A 24,417-nucleotide genomic window follows, 5' to 3' on the forward strand; every position below is an offset into this window, starting at 1 on the left:
CTTGTCTCTTAAAATGAATGTGCGTGTTATACGCAGATAAATACGGTACATTGGTAGTAGTTAACACTAGTGCAGAGCCAGCCTCCACATTCACCGTGGTGTTCTGGCCAGTATACTGGTCAATTCAGTTTTCCCAGTCTAAAAATTGCTTGGATATCTTGTAAATAAAGACAGCCTGTTTGCCATTATTTTGGATACATTTTGCATATCAACAATTCATTTCCATGGATTTCTGAAAGAGCTATGGCAGTTGATGATATGCTACAAGAGTACTCATTATGTATACTTTATGGGATATCCTTTTTTATGGGTTTTTCCAGGGACTTTTCCTTATACGTTATGGACTCTTACAAAGTTTGGACTCATTTGCTTATCTAAGGGGTTCAGGACATAGTGTTAGCAGTATGCAATTTCATATTGGTCAAGATTTGAACCCCTTCCCGCCGACTTTACGCATACATGCGGTCTCATGGAAGTGGGTCTTTATCCATGGGGCCGCATATATGCATCTCTCTTTGTGCTGCGAGCACGCTGCACAAGTGCACAGAGTATTTTATTAACAAAGGTGAGCTTAGCATTTAACTTGACAGAATAGATGCATGTACATTCAAGCGTAATGTAAAGATTCTGGATCTCTCACTTCAGAAACAAAAACGTATTTCCCTCTGTAATGGTCAGCAAATTTTAGAAAAACTGTAGAAATCTAAAATGAATGCAAACTGCTAAACAGCTTGTTGGCACCGGCAATCTTTTATGATTGCAATTCACTTCAGATCACATTTATTAAAATGTTCTACAAAAAATAAAAAAAATAAAAAAATAAAATTAAAAAATTGTAGGAAAGCATCAATTTTGACATAGAAGGATCATAAGCACGAATCACAACCTTTAACCACTTGCCGCCCGCCCTATAGGGAATTGACGGTGGCAAAGTGGTTTCATAATCCTGATCGGACGTCATATGACGTGATCAGGATTATGAGCCGCTGCGTACCCCCGGAGGCGCGCATCGCGGCGATCGTTGTTGCGGGGTGTCAGTCTGACACCCGGCAACTACGATCTCGGTAAAGAGTCTCTGACGGAGACTCTTTACCACGTGATCAGCCGTGTCCAATCACGGCTGATCACAGTGTAAATGGGAAGAGCCGGTGATCGGCATTTCCTCACTCGCGTCTGTCAGACGCAAGTAGAGGAGAGCCAATCGGCTGCTCCTCTGACAGGGGGGGTCTGTGCTGATCGATTATCAGCACAGCCCCCCCCCCCCCCCCCCCCGAGGATGCCCACACTGGACCACCAGGGACGCCACCAGACCACCAGGGAAAAGGTAATCCTCCCTAGACCACCAGGGATGCCAGTCAGCTCAATGGATGCCAATCAGTGCCCATAATAGATGCCACTCAGTGCCCACAATGGGCATCACTGATTGGCATGCATTGTTTGGCATCCATTAGTACAGTATAACACCAATGCCGCCTATGAGTGCCCACCTGTGCCAATCCGTGCCGCCCACCCATGCCAATCCGTGCCGCCCACCCATGCCAATCCGTGCCGCCCATCAGTGTCCATCAGTGCCGCCCATCAGTGTCCATCAGTGCCGCCCATCAGTGTCCATCAGTGCCGCCTCATCAGTGCCACTTCATCAGTGCCACTTCATCAGTGCCACTTCATCAGTGCCGCCTTATCAGTGCCGCCTTATCAGTGCCGCCTTATCAGTGCCGCCTTATCAGTGCCGCCTTATCAGTGCCGCCTTATCAGTGCCCATCAGTGAAGAAGAAAACTTACTTATTTACAAAGTTTTGAAACTGAAACAAAAAAAACATTTTTTTTTTTCAAAATTTTCGGTATTGATTTTTATTTGTAGCGCAAAAAATAAAAACCGTAGAGGTGATCAAATACCACCAAAAGAAAGCTCTATTTGTGGGGAAAAAATGATAAAAATGTAATTTGGGTACAGTGTAGCATGACCGCGCAATTGTCATTCAAAGTGCGACAGCGCTGAAAGCTCAAAATTGGTCTGGGCAGGAAGGTGTTTAAGTGCCCTGTATTGAAGTGGTTAATCTAACTGGCTACTTTGTTCAACAGAATCACTAAGCATGTAAAGAACAAGTAAACCTGAGATCATACTGTAAATGTTCCTTTGTCTAAAAAAAAAAAAAAAAAAAAAAAAAAAAAGAAAAGAAAAAAGAAGTTTACAGAAAGATGAATTAACTTCCTGTCTGAAGACCTTTTATCTACCAGTGTCCATTTACCTAATGGACTATAACCCAGCATGTAATGAATGGTAGTCCGACTCTGTGTCCCATGATGTTCCTATGTTTAGAATCAGATTAAAAAAGGTTTTAAAATCTGAACCAGCATAAAACTTCTACTAGTATAGTGTGGCACAAAAGGACTCTGGATTACTGGCAACAAACTGAGGCATAAAGGTTACATTGTTACACATTTTAATAGTTCTTTGGTGCAAAAAAAAAATAAAATTAAAAAAAAATAAATAAAAAAAAAAAAAAATGTAAATAGGTGTAACATTTTTAGTTTCCACTTTAAAGATGGAACTAAACTTCCTATGCTGACATTTACCTACAGGTAGTGTAAATAAAGTATCTCACAAAAGTGAGTACACCCCTCACATTTTTGTATACATTTTATTATATCTTTTTTGTGACAACACTGAAGAAATGACACTTTGCTACAATGAAAAATTAGTGAGTGTACAGCTTGTATAAAAGTGCAAAATTTGCTGCCCCCTCAAAATAACTCACACAGCCATTAATGTCTAAACTGCTGGCAACAAAAGGGAGTACACCCCTAAGTGAAAATGTTCAAATTAGGACCAATTAGCCATTTTCCCTCCCCGGTGTCATACGACTTGTTAGTGTTACAGGGTCTCAGGTGTGAATGGGGAGCAGGTGTGTTAAATCTAGGGTTCTCGCTCTCACTCATACTGGTCACTGGAAATTCAACATGACACCTCATGGCAAAACTATGAGGAGCTGAATAAAATAATTGTTGCTCTACATAAAGATGGCCTAAGCTATAAGACCAAGACCCTAAAACTGAGTTGCATCACCGTGGCCAAGACCATACAGTGGTTTAATAAGACAGGTTCCACTAGGAACATGCCTTGCCATCATTGACCAAAGAAGTTGAGTGCATGTGCTCAGCTTCATATCCAGAAGTTGTCTTTGGGAAATGGACACACGAGTGCTGCCATCATTGCTAGAGAGGTTGAAGGGGTGGGTGTCAGCCTGTCAGTGCCCAGACCATACGTCGCACGCTGCATCAAATTGGTCTGCATGGCTGTCGTCCCAGAAGGAAGCCTCTTCTTAAGATGATGCACAAGAAAGCCCGCAAACAGCTTGCTGAACACAGACTAAGGACATGGATTACTGGAACCATGTCCTGTGGTCTGATAAGATAAAGATAAACTTATTTATTTCAGATGGTGTCAAGCGTGAGTGGGGGCAACCAGGTGAGGAGTACAAAGACAAGTGTGTCTTGCCTACAGTGAAGCATGGTGGTGAGAGTGTCAGGGTCTGGGGATGCATGAATGCTACCAGCACTAGGGAGCTACAGTTCATTGAGGGAACCATGAATGCCAACATGTACTGTCACATATTGAAGCAGAGCATGATTCCCTCCCTTCGGAAACTGGGCCGCAGGGCAGTATTCCAACATGAGAATGACCCCAAACACACCTCCAAGATGACCACTGCTTGCTAAAGGTAAAGGTGATGGACTGGCCAGAATTGTCTCCAGACCTAAACCCTATTGAGCATCTGTGGGGTATCCTCAAATGGAAGGTGGAGGAGCGCAAGGTCTTTAACATCCACCAGCTCTATGATGTCGTTATGGAGGAGTGGAAGAGGACACCAGTGGCAACCTGTGAAGCTCTGGTGAACTCCATACCCAAGAGGGTTAAGGCAGTGCTGGAAAATAATGGTGGCCACACAAAATATTGGCACTTTGGGCCCAATTTGGACATTTCCACTTAGGGGTGTACTCACTTTTGTTGCCAGTGGTTTAGATATTAATGGCTGTGTGTTGAGCCACTTTGAGGGGACAGCAAATTTACACTGTTATACAAGCTGTACACTCACTACTATCTCTTACTACACATAAGCATCTGTGCCGGCATTGGGATTTCCCCTTTCCTCCTTGAATCACTATATGAACTTTTTTTCATGTTCATTTATTGCATGATCTTTTTCTTTAACGATATTATTTTCCTCTTTTTTTTAAACATTTTTTGCACATTGCACCTATTGCTGTTTTCTGGACACTTTATGCATGTGTATGCACTATATCTGAAGTGTATCATTTAGGGCTGAAACAATTAATCGATAATAATCGATAATGAAAATCGTTGTCAACGATTTTCATTATCGATTAGTTGGTCCACACCATGTGATGCGCGGAGCGGGCCACGGCCTTAGGAAAGACCGCGGCTTCGGCCTAGCTTCGGAGCTTGCGGCCATCGTGGTACACCTGGCGGCGGCGAGCTGACGTCACCCCCAGCGCGGCGTTCAGCCTGTCAGCCCAAGTGAAGGAATTCTGGAGGAGTCACAGAGTTCTTCTGTCCCCGCACATCCCCCGTGGCGGGACTACCGGTCGGTTCTCCCTGCTGTCTGTCAGTGTTATTGTAAGGTGCAGGATGAGTTCCTCAGTCCTCACATTGCTTGGGTCTGTGTATGGGGGGGAGGGGGATTACTCTAACATTAACACTTTCCATACAGCCTGCCTTGTCAAGTAGCAGATTGAATGAAGTTCAGCCCTCAGAGACTTCACATCTTCCCTCCAACTTTCCGAAAAAGTCCTGACTTCTTCTGTCCCCGTGCGGTCTCCTTCCTCTGTCCCCGCACATCCCCCGCCCTCTTCCTCTGTCCCCGCACATCCCCCGCCCTCTTCCTCTGTCCCCGCACATCCCCCGCCCTCTTCCTCTGTCCCCGCACATCCCCCGCCCTCTTCCTCTGTCCCCGCACATCCCCCGCCCTCTTCCTCTGTCCCCGCACATCCCCCCTTTCCATCTCCCGGCTTCGGGGTGCCCTTCGCTCCATTTGGAGGAGTCGGCCGAGTCACGTGTGGCGGGTCTGGACTGAGACTCCGCCCCACACCACCCCGGCACACCGAGGAGGAGCCACCGTCACCATGAAGGAGTGAGAAAACCTGAGACACCAGATTAATCTAAAAAAATAAATCGGCCAATTAATTGATTATGAAAATAATCATTAGTTGCAGCCCTAGTATCATTGCTCATTTGTGTGAGACATTATTTTTGCACTAGACACTTAATTTTTGTATTCTTGCCGAGAAGCAGTCTATACATTTCCCATTTACCCTCCATACACTTATACCAACAAGTGTTTTACCTTCAGCCCAGGGCTTTCCTTAGTAGTACCATGTTCACTCCATAGGTACGTTGTTTCCTCACTAGCGCTGCACTTAATACCTCCTTACATAGTTTGTTTAGGCCAAGCTGGCAAAACTATGTCCCTTACTAACATGTGAGGCCTCTGGATGTGTATAAAACTGTACGTAGCTAAGGCTACATACAGCACTGTGTTCAGGGTTCAAGCCGAGACTTCTCTCATACCCGGAACACAATAGATTCAATCTAAGCGGCGCTCAGCCATTCATAGAAAGCTGTATATTCTAGCAATGAATACAAAGATTTCTCTGATTGCCAGTCAGAGGTTGTGACATCATCAGCCTGACTCAGCCAATTAGAGGAAGCTTTGTATACAATGCTGGAACACATTGCTTTCTCTGAATGTCTGAGCGCTGCTTAGAGTCTCGGCTTGAAAACGGAACACAGTGTAGTATAATGTATATAGCTGAGGCTACATAGTTTACACTGGCCTCACATGTTACTAAGGGACATAGTTTTTTGGGCCAGTTTGACCCAAACTACATAAAGTGTAACAAAATCTTAAGTTCAGCCTTAAGGAAGCCAAATGGCACTTACAGACATGACTGTCAAAAGGGCTAAATCAGGGACACAATGACCTTTTGACTATAGGTCAAAATTTCTCATGGAAAAATAAATAATGAATATGAAAGCCATCACTGCTTTCCACTGGGTGTTATATTAAAAATATGCTTATCTTTACTGATAAACACACTGTCTTCCTGTGATCAGTAGTCTCCTCTCTCCTCTGCCTAGCTGGCAGTTCAAGTGGGTGGGGCCGAGCACTGCAGCAGACGTGGAGGGAAGAGGGAAGAGAGAGAGCCGAGGAGTCACATGATTACAGGAAGACTGTTTTCAGTACAAATAAGCATATTTATGATATAAACACAGACCCAGGGGAACTTATTGTTATAATACAGAGGGAATATTTACTATGAGAGCAGAAGAGCACTGACACAAGCAGAGGATGGAGGAGAGGACACAGGAGACAGAGAGCAGGGCTGTGTATGACAGAGGCACATAAAGGCTCCAGTGTCAGAGCTCAGCAGCCCTGATATATCGGAGTCAGCGGGGAGAGGGGAGGGTAGAAACTGGCAGGATCAGACAGGCATTTCAGGCGATACAAAGGAGCAAATTACAGCACAAGCACTGTGCTGTATAACATGCTTTAAGGGAACAGGATTTTTTTATTTTTATTTTTTTTATGGGTTAACAAAACTCTTTAAAAATAGGAGCTCATTTATTCACATCAGGTCTCTTTAAAGATAAATGTTCACTTTTGCAGCCATATTGGAACACCTACTTTATATTTTTTACATTTCCTAAATCACATAAGAGAAGTGTAACTTAAAAAAAAAAAAATAATAATATTAATAATATTAACAATAATATTATTATTATTATTATTATTATTAATAATGCAGCTTAGCTTCATTAGATTAACTTTTCTGGAACTTCCAGCTGAATGGACACACAGAGCTGCAGCATTGATCTCGGGTGCCCCCATAGCAAGCTGCTTGCTGTGGGGGCAGGAACAGCGAAGAGGGACCTGAGAAGAGGAGGATCCAGGCTGCCTGTGCAAAACGAACTGCACATAGGAGGCAAGTATAAACATGTTTGTTTTTTGATTTTTTTTAAAACAAGACTTTGCAATCACTTTAACTGCTAAAGCAGAAATACATTTTAGGCAACAGGAGTTTCTATAATATATATTGGAACAACAAATATAACTTTTCTTTTTTAATGTAAGTGGATGAAAAAGTACAAGTAGATCATGATCTACTTTTTATTAGTAGAGAACATTACCTGGTCAGATTACGATGTGATACTGCCTTGCAGACAAAATGAGGTGGCCTAATGTTCTAGACTCAGAATGACACTGAGATCCAGTGATACTTGTAATGTGTTGGGACTTGTTTTATCAGATACCTCACTTGTTGAAGTTGTAGCTAAAAGAGGATAAGCATGCTTATTTAGATAAGACATACCTTTACATTAAACTAAAAACCTGAGATAGGTATAAGCGTCAGGCACAAATGAAATACGGTAGATGAGACAAGATTCAGGATAAAGTAGACAAAAAGAAAGGACTTGTAACATTGTTCCAGCATTAACCTTCTGAGATGCAAATTTCCTTCTGGCATAAAAGGGTATTAAAAATTTAAGATACATTGATTAACTGCAAATTAAACAAAAATTAATGTATAAATATTCTAACATCTTCTGTTTAAAAGAGAAGTACAGTATGTTTTTTGTTTTTTTATTATTCATAACTCGGTGGATGGAGCATCAGACCGATGCTGCAGCTGTCCCATGCCGTCTCTGCACTGAGAACAGTTCTTACAGCGTGGTTCTCGGTTCCTTCACAGTCAGTGTGCCTCCTCTCTGCTCTTCCATGCTCACTAGCGCTGAGCTGTGGAGGGGCAGGGAGAGGCCATCTCAGCGGCTCACTGAGATTGCCATCAATAAAGGCAGCTGGTGGATCCAGACTTGGAAGTCGGGATGACGCGCTGCCTCAAATGATGGCAGTGACTTCAGTGGAGAGCGGACTCAGACTGTCCCGTGACCCATAGGAGAAGCCCAGCCTAAAAAGCTCAAGCTGGACTTCTCCTTTAAGGCCATTTCAATTTGCATATGTCTGCATTTGTTTTAACCACTGGACCTTCAGAAGATTTACCCTTCATGACCAGGCCATTTTCTTGCAATACGGCACCACATTATTTTAACTGCCAATTGCGTGGTCATACAAAACTGTACCCAAATAAAATATATACTCGAGTGCCCACCATAGGTGGAAGTGGTTAAAGGGGGGGGCGGCGGCGGACGGATAGTGGTTAATGAATACGAAAAGCAGAAACAAAAAAATTACATTTTCAAATATATCCGCGCCAGGAGCCCCAGGGCTTAGAAATCCTCTCTGCTGAATGTCAAAAATGTCCCTCACCAGGAGGGATGTTTGGAGCATTCTAATTGGTCAGAGCATAGCCGTCCTGTCAGCTATGGAGAAGACTCGAGGAAGGAGAGAGGCCAAGCCCCGGACTCCTGATGTGGATATACCGGGGCTTAGAACCGGAGATACCTGTGCTAGTTAACCTTTTACAGAAAAATCTGTAAGGTGAACTTACACTTTAACTTTCTTCCTGCAAATCATTTTACTCCACAGCTAAGGATGCACTGGTATATCAGCTACTGAAAATTCTCTTCCAAAAAAAGGGTTATTGCCATTTTGCTGTTAGAAAGGTGCCAATAACAGCCACCTAAAAAGACACAACTTGGGTGCGTTTTTGCTTTGTTTTTAATGCATTTTAAAGAAGAGGTGTGTTACACTACAAGAGAAGCACAAAGGACCAGTGTGAAGACTAGAGTTGAGACAAACATCACCCCCCCTCCCCCCCCCCCCGGTTCAGTTTGCACCAGAACTCTTGAACATCTCAAAAGTTTGGACCCAAACTTGAATAATCAAAAGTCTCCATTTTGAAAGCTTATATGCAAGTTATTGGCCTTAAAAAAGTTGTTTTTATTTTTGTTTTTTTTAAGTGCATGGGGGTCCCCTTAGTCTGCCTGTAAAGTTGCGCATCTGTACCACGTATAGAACCTACTGCAGCAGAACTGACATTTATAAAAGAAAAAAAATAAATAAATAAATAAATAAATAGACGACAGCCAAATTGACGGCAATACAGACCTTTAGATGGCATGGTATGAGAGCCTTCCAATCCTAAACCATATCAGGCCACATGCCCTCAACATGAGGGGGGTGTTGGCTTTGGGGCAGGTGACAGGGGCTTTGCTCCTTTATTAAAAAAAAAAAAAAACACAATGTCCTCCAATGTAGATCCATAGTCAATCACGATGCTCATCAGACCAATAAAAAGGTCAAAGGCTAACCACTGAATGCCTGATCAGCCGTTTGACAGTTTTTAAATAGGTAAGGGGCGGTGCCATCTTAGGGCAGGATCTGTGCACAGTCAGAACCATACATCTAGCAGCCAATCAGTGAATGGCACCCTACCCGAAGGAACGCTGTTGCTTTTGGAAAGTATTTTTACAGAGCAGGAAAGGGGAATTCAGTTGAAATGGCGCCCAGCCCAAACCATTTTGAATAGATAGAGGTTTAATTTAGAATCCTTTTTTGTGCTCAGTGGGGAATAGTCTGAACATGTAAAAGATTAATTTTTTTCTACTGCGGTTCCATTTGCAGAGACTTTTATCACTTGTTGTCAATTGGTTATGGAAAGGGATAAGGGCATCAAAAATACCTAGCTTGGGTTCTAATTTAAAAGTAAGATTTAAAAGGTAATAATAATGATACAAAGGAACAAAAACACTGAAGTGACACTAATGAAGACAAAGATCAAAATAATCCACTTAATTTAGATACTCAGATTATTTTGCCTACAGTCTATGAAATTGGCAAGTATGCTGTGAAGCAATAATGTAATGTAAACAGCATTCCCACTACCCAACAAGCATGTGCGATACTCTAATGACCCTATATGGTCATATTAAAAGTAGTCCCATTACATATAAAATGACTGTACATGTGCCCATTCTTAGCAAAAAAAATGCTCTGTAAAAATTGCAAATAACACATACCACTAGCCAATGCAATTGCTAATATACAGACATCACTGCATAAAAAAGGATTTCCAAAAATATTATGTCTGCTCAATGCTGGTAACCTCTGTAAGTATATGTGATCTGTCAAACACACTTCCTCTGTTATGGTTTAAGGCACAAAACATTTCAACTTTATTTTTTTTTTTCCTTTTCCTCTTTCTTTTTTTTTTTTTAACCAACAAGAATTCACTGTACTTTGTGAGGAGCAGCTGTGAATATTAACACAAGCATGCCTACCGTATGCTGAACAGAGTCTGGCCGACAAAAGTATATATTAATGGCAGCAAGATGCGAAAAGATTACTGCCAAACAGAAGGGGGTGGGGAAACAAATGTCTCCAGCATAGAATGCAAAGCAAACACATAATGGATAACAGCCTCTGAAATACAGTGCTGGAATTTCTGCGCTACTAACTTTCTAGCAAATATCTGTCACCCATCCATGATGTGGAATTTTCCTACAAAATACTTTTGCGTTCTAGAATTGTGGGAACTGAACGTTTATAAATCTGAAAAGTCACAGTTCCATAGTAAGGCCTGATGAACCTACGTGTATGAAGTAGAAAATCTAGCATGAGCGGTCATGTATTTGCATTGACATGGGGTAGAAACTGAAATGCAAGGCCTATTGGTACTACCCAGCTTGACAAACTACTGAAACACCAAAAGGAGAGGGTAGAACATTGTTAGACGACCAGTGACTGTATCCAATCAGATGCAGTCCCTGTTTAGGTATTAAGAGAGTACTGCGGCTGCCTCAACACTATAGCAGGCAGTGCAGATTCCTCCATCCTTGCTCAAGGAATCTTTCAGCACACAAGTTGCATAAGAGACATGTTTGCATTCAAGCCAGACATACATGCAAAGTGTCCTTCGGATTACTGAACATCAATCTGCACCTCTAAATTAATGTTAGAAGGCCCTGTTGTCAAACTAGGAGGCCAGTGAGTTTAGAAAATAAATAAATAAATAAATAAAAACAGAGCCTCTAGGAGACTATATAACCAAGTCAACGATTGGTCCTTTTGCATGCTCATTTTCATATTTGCCCCACAACATATAGACCCCTTTCACACTGGGGCGGTTTTCAGGCACTTTAAAGCGGAGGTCCACCCTAAAGTGGACCTTCCGCTCATTGGAATCCTCCCCCCCTCCGGCGCCACGATTGGCACCTTTCAGGAGGGAGGGGGGTGCAGGTACCTGTACAGTACAGGTATCTGCACCCACTTCCGGGATAGCTCTCTGCGGAAAGGGGCGTAGATTACGCCCCTTTCCGAAAGTCCCCCGCTGCCTGCTGGGAAACACACAGATCCCAGAGGCAGCGGGTCCATCCTTATTGCGCAGCGCGGCTCGCGCATGCGCAGTAGGGAACCGGGAAATGAAGCCGAAAGGCTCCACTTCCTGATTCCCATATCCAAGATGGCGGCGGCAGCACCCGAGAGACGATCGAGAGATCGGCTTTGGGTGCCGACATCGCGGGTGCGCTGGACAGGTAAGTGTCACTATTTTAAAAGTCAGCAGCTGCAGTATTTGTAGCTGCTGTCTTTTAAAAAATAAATAAATAAAAAACGCTAACTCCCGGCGGACTCCCGGTTTAACACTGGAAACGGCCTCTGCTAAGCACCTGAAAACCGCCACCTATTCATTCAAGTGTGACTTTTCACACTGGGGGGTGCGCTTGCGGGGCATTCTGAAAAGTCCTGCAAGCAGCATCTTTGGGGAGGCTAGATGTCTGTAGACTCCCTGCCCACCTCCACACTTCCCTTATCAACATGCATTTTGTCCTGTGTATTTCTTACACTGAACTTCTGCTATGATCACCAACATCCAGTCAAAACTCAGAAAAGTCCCCACATGACTTCAGCATGTCAAATCATGCTGAGGTGTGGAACAGCCAATCCTTGCAGAGCTGCTGAAGAAAGGAGTGGGAGGGAATTAAAAAATAATGCATGTCTTAAGCTAGTGCACGAGATATGTAAAATCACCTGTCACTCATAGCAAGGGGGAGGATTTGGCAAAGTTTTTCTCCGTTTGTCAAGAATGATCTGACTGAACAATAAAAGAGGATTGCTCAGAGCTGGATTAACTCTTTGTGGCAAGACTGGGCTCAAATGATAGGAAATACTTATACTAAAAAAAAAAAAATTAAAAAAATTGGGGTTACATCCACTTTAACCACTTTCAGACCGGACCATTTTGCTGGTAAATGACCAGAGGTCTTTTTACACTTTGGCACTGCGCTGCTTTAACTGGTAATTGCGCGGTCATGCAATGTTGTACCCAAACAAAATTTGCGTCCTTTTCTTCCCACAAATAGAGCTTTCTTTTGATGGTATTTGATTGCCTCTGCGATTTTTATTTTTTGCGATATAAACGTAAAAAGACCGCAAATTTTGAAAAAAAATGATATTTTCTACTTTTTGTTATTAGAAAAATCCAATAAACTCAATTTTAGTCATACATTTAGGCCAAAATGTATTCAGCCACATGTCTTTGGTAAAAAAAAAGTCAATAATTGTATATTTATTGGTTTGCGCAAAAGTTGTCACATCTACAAACTAAGGTACGTTTTCTGCAATTTACGCAGCTTTTAGTTTACGACTGCCTATCTCATTTCTTGAGGTGCTAAAATGGCAGGGCAGTACAAAACCCCCCCAAATGACCCCATTTTGGAAAGTAGACACCCCAAGGAAACTGATAAGTGGCATGTTGAGCCCATTGAATATTTTATTTTTTTGCCTCAAGCGATTGAATAATGACAAAAAAAAAAATTTTTTTTTTTTTTTTTTTTTACACAAAGTTGTCACTAAATGATATATTGCTCACACATGCTATGGGCGTATGTGAAATGACACCCCAAAATAAATTCTGCTGCTTCTCCTGAGTACGGGGATACCACATATGTGGGACTTTTTGGGAGCCTAGCCGCGTACGGGGCCCCGAAAACCAAGCACCGCCTTCAGGCTTTCTAAGGGCGTTACAGTTTTGAAGGCCATAAAATGCCAAGATGGCACAAACCCCCCCCCCCAAATGACCCCATTTTGGAAAGTAGACACCCCTAAATTTAGGGGTACACTAGTGAGACTAGGTAATAAATGGCGGGTGCCCTGAAACTATAAAAAAATAACTAACCAACCAGCGTCACCTGTAACAGTTATATGGTGATCACTGGTGAAAGGGTTAACTAGGGGGCAATCAGGGGGCTTTATGCGGTAGTATATGGGGGTCCCTGGCGCTATAAAAAGCTGCGGCGAACCTAAATACCTACCTGCCTAACTAGCGTCACCTGTGACACTAATACGGCGATCAGAAAAATGATCGCTTATTAGGCTGGGTTCACACTGGAGCGATGCGGAAACGCCGCGAATCCGCGGCGGGTTCCCGCATCGCATGCCTCCCGGCGGCAGTTCACACTGCCCTATGCGAACTGCTGGGAGTGTCAGTGAAATGTTACTGACACCCCCAGATCAGTTCGCATATCGCAGTGCGATCTGCAAACTCGGATCGCATGGTGTGAACACCCATGCGATCCGATTCTGCTGCGGGCCAAAAAAAGGGTCCCGTGCGAATTTGCGGCGGGTGCGGCGGGTGTGGCGGGTGCGGCGAATGGCTGAACTCGAATCGCACAGAGATCGGATGTGATTTGCACTGCAGTGCGGTGCGAATCACATTCGTTCTCATAAACCGCTGCAATGTGAACCCAGCCTTAGTGACACTGGCGACGGGGGGTGATCACGGGGTTAAACCTTTATTGGGGGGGTTAGGGGGGTACATTAGAACTAAAGGGGGCTAACTCTAACTGCCCTAACAGTTATTACAGTCACAAATGACACCAATGCAAAAAAAAAAAAAAAAAAAATGACATTGGTGTCACTGTGACTGGGGGGCAGGGGTAATTGGGGGGGTGATCGGGGGGTAAAGGGGGGGTGTGAGTGTGCCTGGCATGTTCTACTGTGTGTGTAGAGTGTTGGTGCAACTCACTGATCCGCTCTCCTCCGTGTCGGAACGAAAAATACCGACACGGAGGAGAGAATACATCACTTCCTCTCCTGTGTTTACATTACAGGAGAGGAAGTGATGTCACCGGGGATTTCTATTCGTCGGGAGCGATCGCGAGGGGGTGGCCATGAATGAATGGCCGCCCCCTCGTCCCGGATCGCTCCCGGACGAAAACCGACCTCCGCAGGCACCGGGCGGGGGCCCGATCGGGCCCCCGACCCGCGGGAGGCAAGGGACGTACATGTATGTCCTTATGCCTGCCCGTGCCATTCTACCGACGTACATCGGCGTGCGGCGGTCGGCAACTGGTTAAGGACCGAGCCTCTTTCTGGGATTCGTTGTTTACAAGTTAAAAACTGTTTTTTTGTGTTTTTTTTGCTAGAAAATTACCCAAAACCCCCCAAACGTTATACTTTTTTTTTTCTAACACCCTAGAGTAAAATGGCGGTCATTGCAATACTTTCTGTCAAACCGTATTTGCGCAGCGGTCTTACAAGAGAACTTTTTTTGGAAAAATAAAATTTTTGAAATAAAAAAAATAAAAAATAAGACAACAAAGTTAGCCCAAGAATAGCTTTCCGTCAAAGTAGTAAGAAAATCAAAAATAAAAAGTAATATATACAGTACACATAATCACACAGACATACATTAGCCAACTTTGCTTTGTATACGGGTTTGTTTTTTTTCCCCCATATTTTAGGGTTTGTGTGAACATTATCGTCTGGATATATGATGTTGTGTATTTCTGGGTCGGTTCCGGTTCTGTACAGTTTGTTAATTGTTTGCGAGTGCGTTTTGGCAGTTTGAGTGGTTTATTTGTGAGTTTATTAATTTGGTTTGGATTGCCTGGCTTTCTGGTTGGGGGCGTTTGTTGAAGTTTTGGCCTTTTTGTGGGTCTGTTGTGTTTATTTTGGTTTCCATTGTTGTCCTTTGTGTTTTTGTTTTCTTGCTGCTCCTATTGACATCTTTATGGTTGTATGATTTTTGTGTGTTGGATGTCTGCTTGTGCCATCTTGGACTTTGCCCCATTGATGTGGTGAACCCAGGGGAGGCACTGCCCCTTTGTGTGGCTCCTGAAACCGCCAGTCTATTTACGCTCCAGGTTGGAGTTCAGGTGGCGGAAGTATGATGCGTTTTACACTTCTTGTCAGGAGATTGTGTCACTTCCGGTGCAAGATTTTGGCTGGGTGGCAGTTTGAATCTTGGCATCTCCCTTATACGGGAGACGCTTGAGACCACGTGGATCAAAAAGCATGCCAGCTTTTTCCAGCAAGTGAAGGGGACCTCCCTCGCTACATTGGAGACATAAATTTTGGCAGGGCTCTCCCTCCCTCTGTGGTCTTTTTTTTTTTTTTTTGGGGGGGGGGGGTGGACTTTGGAAAGCCCGGGGACTATAGAGTGTGCAATTTTGTCCCTCAGTCTCATCTGGTGCCCTGCATACAGAGGTGTAAGGAGATACTATACCGCAACACATTAAAAAAGACAAGTTCACCTTCTGGAACATTTTACACCCGTATTTAAGGTGTAACATGTTTCAGTAGCTGCAGCCTCCTCCCCCCAATGACAGCGAGTGGGCATCTTCTCCAGGTGCCTGCTGCCACTGAAAATATCCCCATACGGTTGCGTCATTCATTCACAGGATTGTGTGAAAGGAGAACTACTGGGAAAAAATAAGTAATCAACATCCTTTATGGCTATTGGCTTGTAGTTCGTAATCAACTACCATGGCACTGTTGAACGCTCTGCTAGTTCTTTGTCTCTTTCTATATGTGCCTGCCCTTATGAGGTACAAGCAAACAGATATACTGACAAGTCTGCAGGAGCCCTGCATAGCACCATGAGCTGCTGATCATGGATGCAATGCTTTCCAGGCTCCAAATACAAAGGTTTTTTTTTCACCAGCAAAAGAGGTGTATTTTTTATTTATTTTTTTAAGTTGAAGTGATCCTTCAGGCTGGGTTCACACTATTACGACTTGAATACAGTATTCCCCAATTCGCGTGACAGGAGAGAGTGTGACCAGCTCTCAATGGAGCCGGTTCACACATCTCCAGGGCGGCCGTGGACTGCACAGCAGAAGAGTCCTGTGCATTTTTTGCTCTGTATCAGGTCCGAATTGAGCCAAAAAAAAATAATTAAAATTCATGTTTAATAGTTTGGTATAAAATTTTGCGAACAGGTTATTTTTCTCCTTCATTGAAATGCGCTGATGAGGCGGAGTTGTTGGGCACCAATAGGCACAGTTAAGGCGGCACTAAAAGGTGCAGATAAGATGGCACCGATAGGCACAAATAAGGCAGTACTGATGGGCACAGATAGGGTGGCACAGATGGGCACTGGTACATGACACTGATGGGCACGGATATGTGGCACTGAGGTTCAGCACTGTGTGTGCGAGGCAGATTGTGGGCACTGATAGGTGGCACTGATAGGTGGCACTTTTTGTCATAGTTTAGGTGGCACTGGCAGGGGGCAGGTGGGCACTGATGAGCTGTCCCCAGCTCGCCGTGATGGGGACTGATGTCCCGATCACGGCTGCCAGTGATCGGCTTTTTTTTTCTCCTCACGATAACCGATTACTGTCTCTGTTGTGATCACATGATCAGCTGTCATTGGCTGACAGCTGATCACGTGGTAAGGGGTCGGGATCGACCCCTTGCTCCGATCTGTGATCAGGCGAGTCTCAGACTCGCTGATCACAGAGCACGCCGCGTGCGCCCCTCAGGGGGAGCGCAGGCCGCTCGTGCATGGGACGACGTCAATAGACGTCGTCCCGGCAAAGCAGGTCCGCGCTGTAGCCATCATTCGGCTATAGCGCGGATCTCAAGAAGTTAAAGTGAGTAATGAGAAGTATTTGTGGCACTCTTGTTACTCCTCCTTTATTTTACGTATATAGTTAGATATATGGACACTTCTTTTTGTTTGGGTCATTTATAGGGGAATTTAGTATTTCTCCGCCTGGTCCCCTGACACTTCCCCACAGTCCAGGAGGGTGTACAATAGATGATTCACCCATGCACTATTTGGATATTAGGTATTGTATGTCTGTAATTTTTATTATTATACAGAATTTATATAGCACCAACAGTTCACGCAGCGCTATATGAGGACAGACAGTACAGTTATAATACAGGAGGAGGAATCCTTTATGTGTAATTATATATATATATATTTTTTTTTTTTTTTTTATCACCTTTTTCCTCATCTCTCGTCTTTGACTAAAAGCTATTTTTGAGTGATGTTGCAATACATTTTGTTTTTTGCTGACTGACAATTATATTGGATATTTTTGTTATTGATTTGTAACCCAATACTTTTGACCTTTTTGTAGATGAATTGTTTTCTCTGTTATGCCCAAGTCCTAAACAAGCAGAATACCCACAAAAGGCGTGAACTAACGTTTGGGTTAGGATATGTCTGTTTAGAGCCTGTGTTTTCAATAATTGTATTGTGTTCATAATAGATTTTTATAACATGCCTGGAGCTTGTTCTTTTGAAAAACACAAAATAGAGGAAAGGAAATGAATGCAGTCATCACATCTAAGAAATGGTAAGCTGCAATATAATAAATGTTTGCTGTTGGGTTTAATACCACTTTAAGTCCTCATTCACAAACTGCCAGCAACCTGGCTGTGAGCTTTTCTGCTGAATAAGTGACCTGGCCTGTCCACGTTGTTATTACCATTAGACAGAGAGAACACACATGGGGGCGATTTAGTACGGCATTTGTGACACACTGATGATGCTAGGGATGTAGCTGGAAACCTTAAGCCAAATTCATGAAAACCCCGTGACAGTTTCCTTGTTAGTACCGATGTGTGCAGCAAATTCAATCCATGCTGTAACACTTTTACTGTATGGCGCTATTGAAGCAATAAATTCTTAAAGAAATACTACCATATTTGTGATACAAAAAGTGCAGGTAAATTAGACCTCTTCTATAAACGCAGCAAATTGTTGTCACATGTGTTGTCACATGTGAGACAGACAATTCTGTGACAAAATTGGTCTTTAACCACTTCAATACTGGGCACTTTCACACCCTTCCTGCCCAGACTAATTTTCACCCTTTAACACAGTCACACTTTGAATGACAATTAAAGTGGTTGTAAACCCTTACAAACCACTTTGACCTACAGGTAAGCCTAGATTAAGGCTTATCTGTAGGTCCAAGCAATATCTCCCAAACCTATACGGTTTAGGAGATATTTGCCCGAAGACGGGCACCGCTATCTATGGCGCATGCGCCGTAGACAGCGGCACGCAGGCGCACTGAGCGGGGCATCGTCGATGACGGCAATGCTGCGAGTCTCGGCTCCCGTGCGCATGCGCGGGAGTGACGTCATCGCTGCTCCGGCGAATCACAGCGCCGGAGCAGCGAGACCCACCAAGAAGATGGACGCTCGGAACTACAGGGGACAGCGGTGACTTCGCTGGCTCCTGTGTCAGGTAAGTGACACAGTTATTTTGGTAGTATTTGATCACCAACTTTTTGCTAAACAAAAGAAAACCGAAAAAAAAAAAAAAAAAAAAAAAAAATAATTTAAAAATGGTTTCCCTTCAAAAAGTTTTTTTTTTTTTTTTTTTTTTTTTTATGAATAGAGTGCAAATAAGTAATTTTTCTTCTTCGCTGATGAGGCTACACTGATTGTCCCTTTACCCCAATCTGTGATCAGCTTGGTCAAAGGCACACAGCAATCACAGACACTTCCTGATGCGTGTTCTCATGAGGACATCCAGGGATGCCTTCCCAGAAAGGGAGAGCACTAAAGTATATCAGCTATAATACAATAGGGAAGTGGTCAAAGTGACACTAAACAATAGTCTTATTCTTCAAAAATAATAATTCATATACATCCTCTACTTAATAACCCTATAATCTATTTTCACGAAAAAAAAATCATTTTTTTGCCTCCCTGCAACGTCCTCTGTGAGCCCCCTAACCTCTCCCTTTTCCCCTTGTTTCTTTTTGTTTAGAATGAGCCATGCATGTTGCTCTATGCACACGACAAATACAATAAGTTCATCTCAAGAGCAATCAAGAGAGGATGGCTATGTTCCTACATACAAAAAGGGACCATGGAGAATAAAAAAGCCACTTTCTTACAGAAAGTCAGGTCACAACAGAAAAAAAAAAAAAAAGGAATTTTGAAAATTGGAGGAGGATTAGAGCAACAAAAATAAATAAAAATAAAAACAAATTTAAAAAAAAGGTACATTTTGGAGTTAAAGCGGGAGTCCACCGGGACTCCGCGTTTTTTTTTTTTTTTTTTTTAAAGTCAGCAGCTACAAATACTGCAGCTGCTGACTTTTAAAATAGTGACACTTACCTGTCCAGCGCGCCCGCGATGTCGGCACCCGAAGCCGATCTCTAGATCGACACTCGAGTGCTGCCGCCGCCATCTTGGGTATGGGAATCAGGAAATGGAGCCTTTCGGCTTCATTTCCCGGTTCCCTACTGCGCATGCGCGAGCCGCGCTGCGCAATGAGGACGGTCCCCGCTGCCTCTGGGATCTGTGTGTTTCCCAGCAGGCAGCGGGGCACTTGCGGAAGGGGGCGGGCACTTGCGGAAAGGGGCGTAATGTATGCCCCTTTCCGCAGAGAGCTAGCCCGGAAGTGGGTGCAGTTACCTGGATTATCCAGGTAACTGCACCCCCCTCCCCCCTGAAAGGTGCCAATTGTGGCGCCGGAGGGGGGGGGAGGAATCCGATGAGCGGAAGGTCCATTTTAGGGTGGACCTCCGCTTTAAGAATTGAACACTTGAACAGATTTTTTATTTTTTTTTTAAACATCAATTGCATTGGAGAAGACGTTTCATACATTTGCATCACTCGCCCAACTTCTCCAGATGGCTTGTTGGCCTGTAAGGCTCAATTCACACTAGCGCGTTTTTTGATGCATTTTGCAGAAATGCAAGGAAATTTTTTTAACATGGGTTCCTATGGAACATGTTCACATCAATGCATTTTTGTGCCTCTGCATTTTTGGAAAGGGTCGGGGACTTTTTCATGCAAAATGCAGCGTTTTGCATGTAATAGAAGTCAATGGACCTGCATCAAAAACGCAAGTACCGCTTTTTTACTGCGATTTGAGGTTTTTTTTTTTCTTCATTTTTTTTCCACTGTATATATCTGGTTGCTAAGCACCCACAGTGTAAAAAAAAAAAAAAAAAACACAAACGCAAAATGCGGCAAAATCGCTGTAAAAACGCGTGTCCAAAAACGCGACAAGCACCGCAAAAATGCTCAAAAGCAACGTGCATAGATGTGAATCGAGCCTAAAACTCCACCACTTTTCGAAATTCTATCAGCGTTCCAACCGATTCATACTGTATAGTATATACCTTACCTACTTGTACATGAATCTAGGAACCGGAGAAAATCAGCATAGCAACTTGAAGTGAAAGGCAACACATCACTGAAATCCCAGGAGCATAGAAACACCAACATTTTGAGGGTATGTAGAAGCTACTTATCAAGGGTCAGCAGAGACTTTGAAAAAGAGGATCTGCGCACCTATCTGTATTCTTACTGGGTAGCACAGCCACTTAGTGCTTCCCCTTTTTTTGAATCCTGACCAGAACACTACCTGCATGGAGGTTGCATGTTCTCCCTGTGCTTGCATGGGTTTCGCCCCCCCCAATCCATGTGCCCAGCCCCTAATCTACATGCAGGGCGCCAGTTTTTTTTTTTTTGGGAAGCACAGGATTAGAGCCTGAGGCTCTAACTAGCTTAAAAAGAAATAAATAAAATAAAAAGTGAGCTTGGAGCACAGAGCAAAGTGACCACCCAGTTGTATGACATTAGCAAATCGATATTCGCTATTGTCTTCCTGCTTCTCCTACCAATCAGGACCCCATTGGTTGAGTGGAGAAACAACCATATTGGTAGCCAAGCAGGAAACGCAGGATGAAGCCGCCAAAATTGCCCATGAGTGACCCGGGGGGGGGGGGGGGGTGATGTATGTGAGATATGGAACTTAGATTGTAAGCTCCTTGATGACAGGGACTGCTGCGTAAAGTGCAATAGAAAATGAATACAGGACTTCAGTAAAGTACCGCCTTTCACTTCAAGCTGGTGTGCTGGTTTTCTCCTGTACTGTGACACTACTTAGCTGTGTGCCCACCCTTACAAATGGGTCTACATGAAGTGTGTGGTAGGGGTTGAGGTATTGTAATGTATATGAATCTGGTGCAAGTTCCGCCATTTGTCGCAGACAGAATTCGACAGATTATCTACCACATTCTTTATGAGTTCCAGGAATAGTTTTATCAGTGGCAGGCACATTCCTTCACACGCCTGGTTCCAGCTAAGACTAGCCTTAGGGCACCCAGGGAAAGTGTCCTCCTCCTTACCATTCTCACTGAGGAACAAGTCACTGCGCTAGTGGGCACAGAACCGCACCCATTCCAATGCATTCCTTCACACACAGCACCACACCCACTCCCGTATATTCCTCCATGCAGGAGGCAACACTAACGTTAATACATTCCTCCAAACCAAGCACCCACTGCAATACATTCTCACACACACACACACACAGCAATACATTTACACACACACACACACACACAGCAATACATTTACACACACACACACACACACTGCAATACATTTACACACACACACACACACACTGCAATACATTTACACACACACACACACACACTGCAATACATTTACACACACACACTGCAATACATTTACACACACACTGCAATACATTTACACACACACACTGCAATACATTTACACACACACACACACACACACACTGCAATACATACATACATACACCACCCACTGCAATACATACACCCCCCCCCCCCCCCCCACACACACTGCAATACATACATACACCACCCACTGCAATACATACACACCCCCCCCCCCACACACACACACACACTGCAATACATACATACATACACCACCCACTGCAATACATACACACCCACACACACACACACTGCAATACATACATACACCACCCACTGCAATACATACACCCCCCCCCCCCCACACACACACACACACACACACACACACACACACACACACACACACACACTGCAATACATACATACATACACCACCCACTGCAATACATACACACCCCCCCCCCCCCCCCACACACACACACACACACACACACACACACACTGCAATACATACATACATACACCACCCACTGCAATACATACACCCCCCCCCCCCCCCACACACACACACACACACTGCAATACATACATACATACACCACCCACTGCAATACATACACACCCCCCCCCCCCCCCCCACACACACAAACAAACACACACACACACACACACACACACACACACACACACACACACACACACACACACCACAGCAATATACATTCCTCCACACACAGTACCCACTGCAATACATCCCTCACACACAGCAATACAACCCCCACCACACACACACCACGGCAATACATTCCCACACACACAAACAAACTGCAATACATTCCCACACACACACACACAGCAAACGTGCAATACATTCACACACTGCAATACATTCCTCCACACACATTACAATACATTCACACACATTGCAATACATTCCTCCACGCTGAAATTCATATACACACACAAACACTCTGCAATACATTCCTCCACACGGCAATACATTCTCTCACACACACACACACACACACACACACACACACACACACACACACACACACAGCAATACATACATACACACACACACACTGCAATACATTCCTCCACACTCTGCAATTCATTCACACACACTGCAATACATTTCTCCACACACACACAGCACCCAGTGTAGTGTGTTTCTCCACTCCCCACATTCCTAGTCCGGCTGCACACTGGGCCCTCCATAACTATCCCCACACATAGGCCCCTCTGCCCCCTCCCAGGCCCTTAGGAGTAGGTAGTGAGAGCCTAGCCCAGCAGAAGGCCACCCACCCTCCTGCTCACCTCACTCCGGTGTCTGTACAAGGTGTCGGCAGAAAGAAATCTCCACTCCGGGTGTCACTTCCAAGTTGACCGGTTAGCAGAAAAACTTCATACTAGTCACCATCTTGGATTTTCTGTGTTCAGTCAGACTAGGCATCCCCGGCACCCCTGTAGACGGGCCTGCGCTTCTCTCATCTGCTGCAGCTGCACGCTTCAGGCGCCTGGATGACAGCTCACTATAACAGCTGGATTTTATTAGATCGGGGATAGCAGCTAGGCTCAGTGAGGTGTATTACACGAGATGGCTAGACATGGATTCTGGTAAAGAACTGCTTTTGTATGTTTAGCACACTACCAGGTGGTGTGTAAGACTTCAATCTATGTCCGCAAATGGCTCATTATATGAAGTATGCTTTTGTGACAACAGTAGTTTATTACAGTGTGACGTGACCAGCAACAAGCAGGTTATGTGTTGGGCATGTGCAGGCAGCAGGCTCTTTGCTGGAAGTTGGCATATACTGTACGTGCTGTCACTCAGCAGTGAGGCGTGAGGCATGCACAGCTGAAGGGAGGTGAGGATGCCTTCTTCGTCTGAACACCGGAAACAGGCCCTCCTACTGGTCACATGACCTGGCGGAGCCCCGTCCCACCCTTCCTGCAACTGGTGTCTGTAGTAGTGTGAGCGCACAGCGTGCTGGGAGAGACATGGAATGAGGAAGACGTGTTCCATGGGAAGAGCTGGCCAGAACAGCAGATGTTTTTTTTTGTTTATTAGTAAAGTTTAACCAGCTGCAGGTGAAACTTTTATTACAGGAGGTTAATGTCGCACTTTACCCATAACAACTTGGTGAAAAAGAATGTTCTTTAGGAACATTAATAATTATGCTACCAACATTAGTGTGTGCTCTGATGCTTCTAGCATTACTCCTGTTCTTTTTCTTGTTGGCGGCTGCCATTTTACTGAAGCCCAGAGCCCCTGAGCAGCAGTAAATAATGAAGGTGAACTAAACTCATCGATTGCTGTCATATTTGCTTGTGTTCTCAACCAAATTATCAAACGTGAAATAGCTGGTTTCATAACTGATCACGTGTGCAACGCCATAGCAGTTGCAGAGCAAACAGAAGAAGCTGCCTTGGCTGTAACAGATAGGAGGGTTTATTTCTGCTTAAAGACCCCTTTCAAACTGAGGGCGTTTTGCAGGGGCTATAACATTAAAAATACCACCTGCAATCCACTCTCAAACAGCTGCTCCAATGTGAAAGCCCTCAGGCTTTGACACTGGAGTGGTGCGCTGGCATGACGTCAGGACAAGTCCTGCCAGCAGCTTTGGAGCGGGTGTGTTTACCGCTGCTCTCCATTGAAATCAGTGGGGCAGCACGGCTATACCGCCAGCAAAACGCAGCTATTGCAGGCGATTTTGACCCTTTCTCAGCTG

At 44.2% G+C, this 24,417-nt stretch overlaps 1 protein-coding gene and 1 long non-coding RNA gene across 5 annotated transcripts in view; one reads left to right on the top strand and one right to left on the bottom strand.

Annotated features, from left to right (window-relative positions):
- LPP (LIM domain containing preferred translocation partner in lipoma) overlaps nucleotides 1-23,143 on the bottom strand; it is a 541,140-nt gene extending 517,997 nt beyond the window's left edge. For 2 of the 4 annotated variants that reach the window (XM_077487560.1, XM_077487557.1), the window contains exon 1: nucleotides 23,003-23,143. The gene's annotated coding sequence lies outside the window, so the exon portion shown is untranslated. The remainder of the gene's footprint in view (nucleotides 1-23,002) is intronic. The other 2 variants (XM_077487561.1, XM_077487559.1) reach the window with 1 other exon arrangement.
- Nucleotides 23,144-23,185: 42 nt separating this feature from the next.
- The window catches only part of LOC143988184 (uncharacterized), an 81,612-nt gene continuing 80,380 nt past the window's right edge, over nucleotides 23,186-24,417 (top strand). Inside the window, exon 1 of the long non-coding RNA XR_013276780.1 lies at nucleotides 23,186-23,302. This is a non-coding gene — a long non-coding RNA (uncharacterized LOC143988184). The remainder of the gene's footprint in view (nucleotides 23,303-24,417) is intronic.

Source organism: Lithobates pipiens, unplaced genomic scaffold (genome assembly GCF_037356315.1).
Source record: "Lithobates pipiens isolate NorthernLeopardFrog02 unplaced genomic scaffold, aLitPip1_a1.2 Scaffold_18, whole genome shotgun sequence".
NCBI classification, from domain to species: Eukaryota; Metazoa; Chordata; class Amphibia; order Anura; family Ranidae; genus Lithobates; species Lithobates pipiens.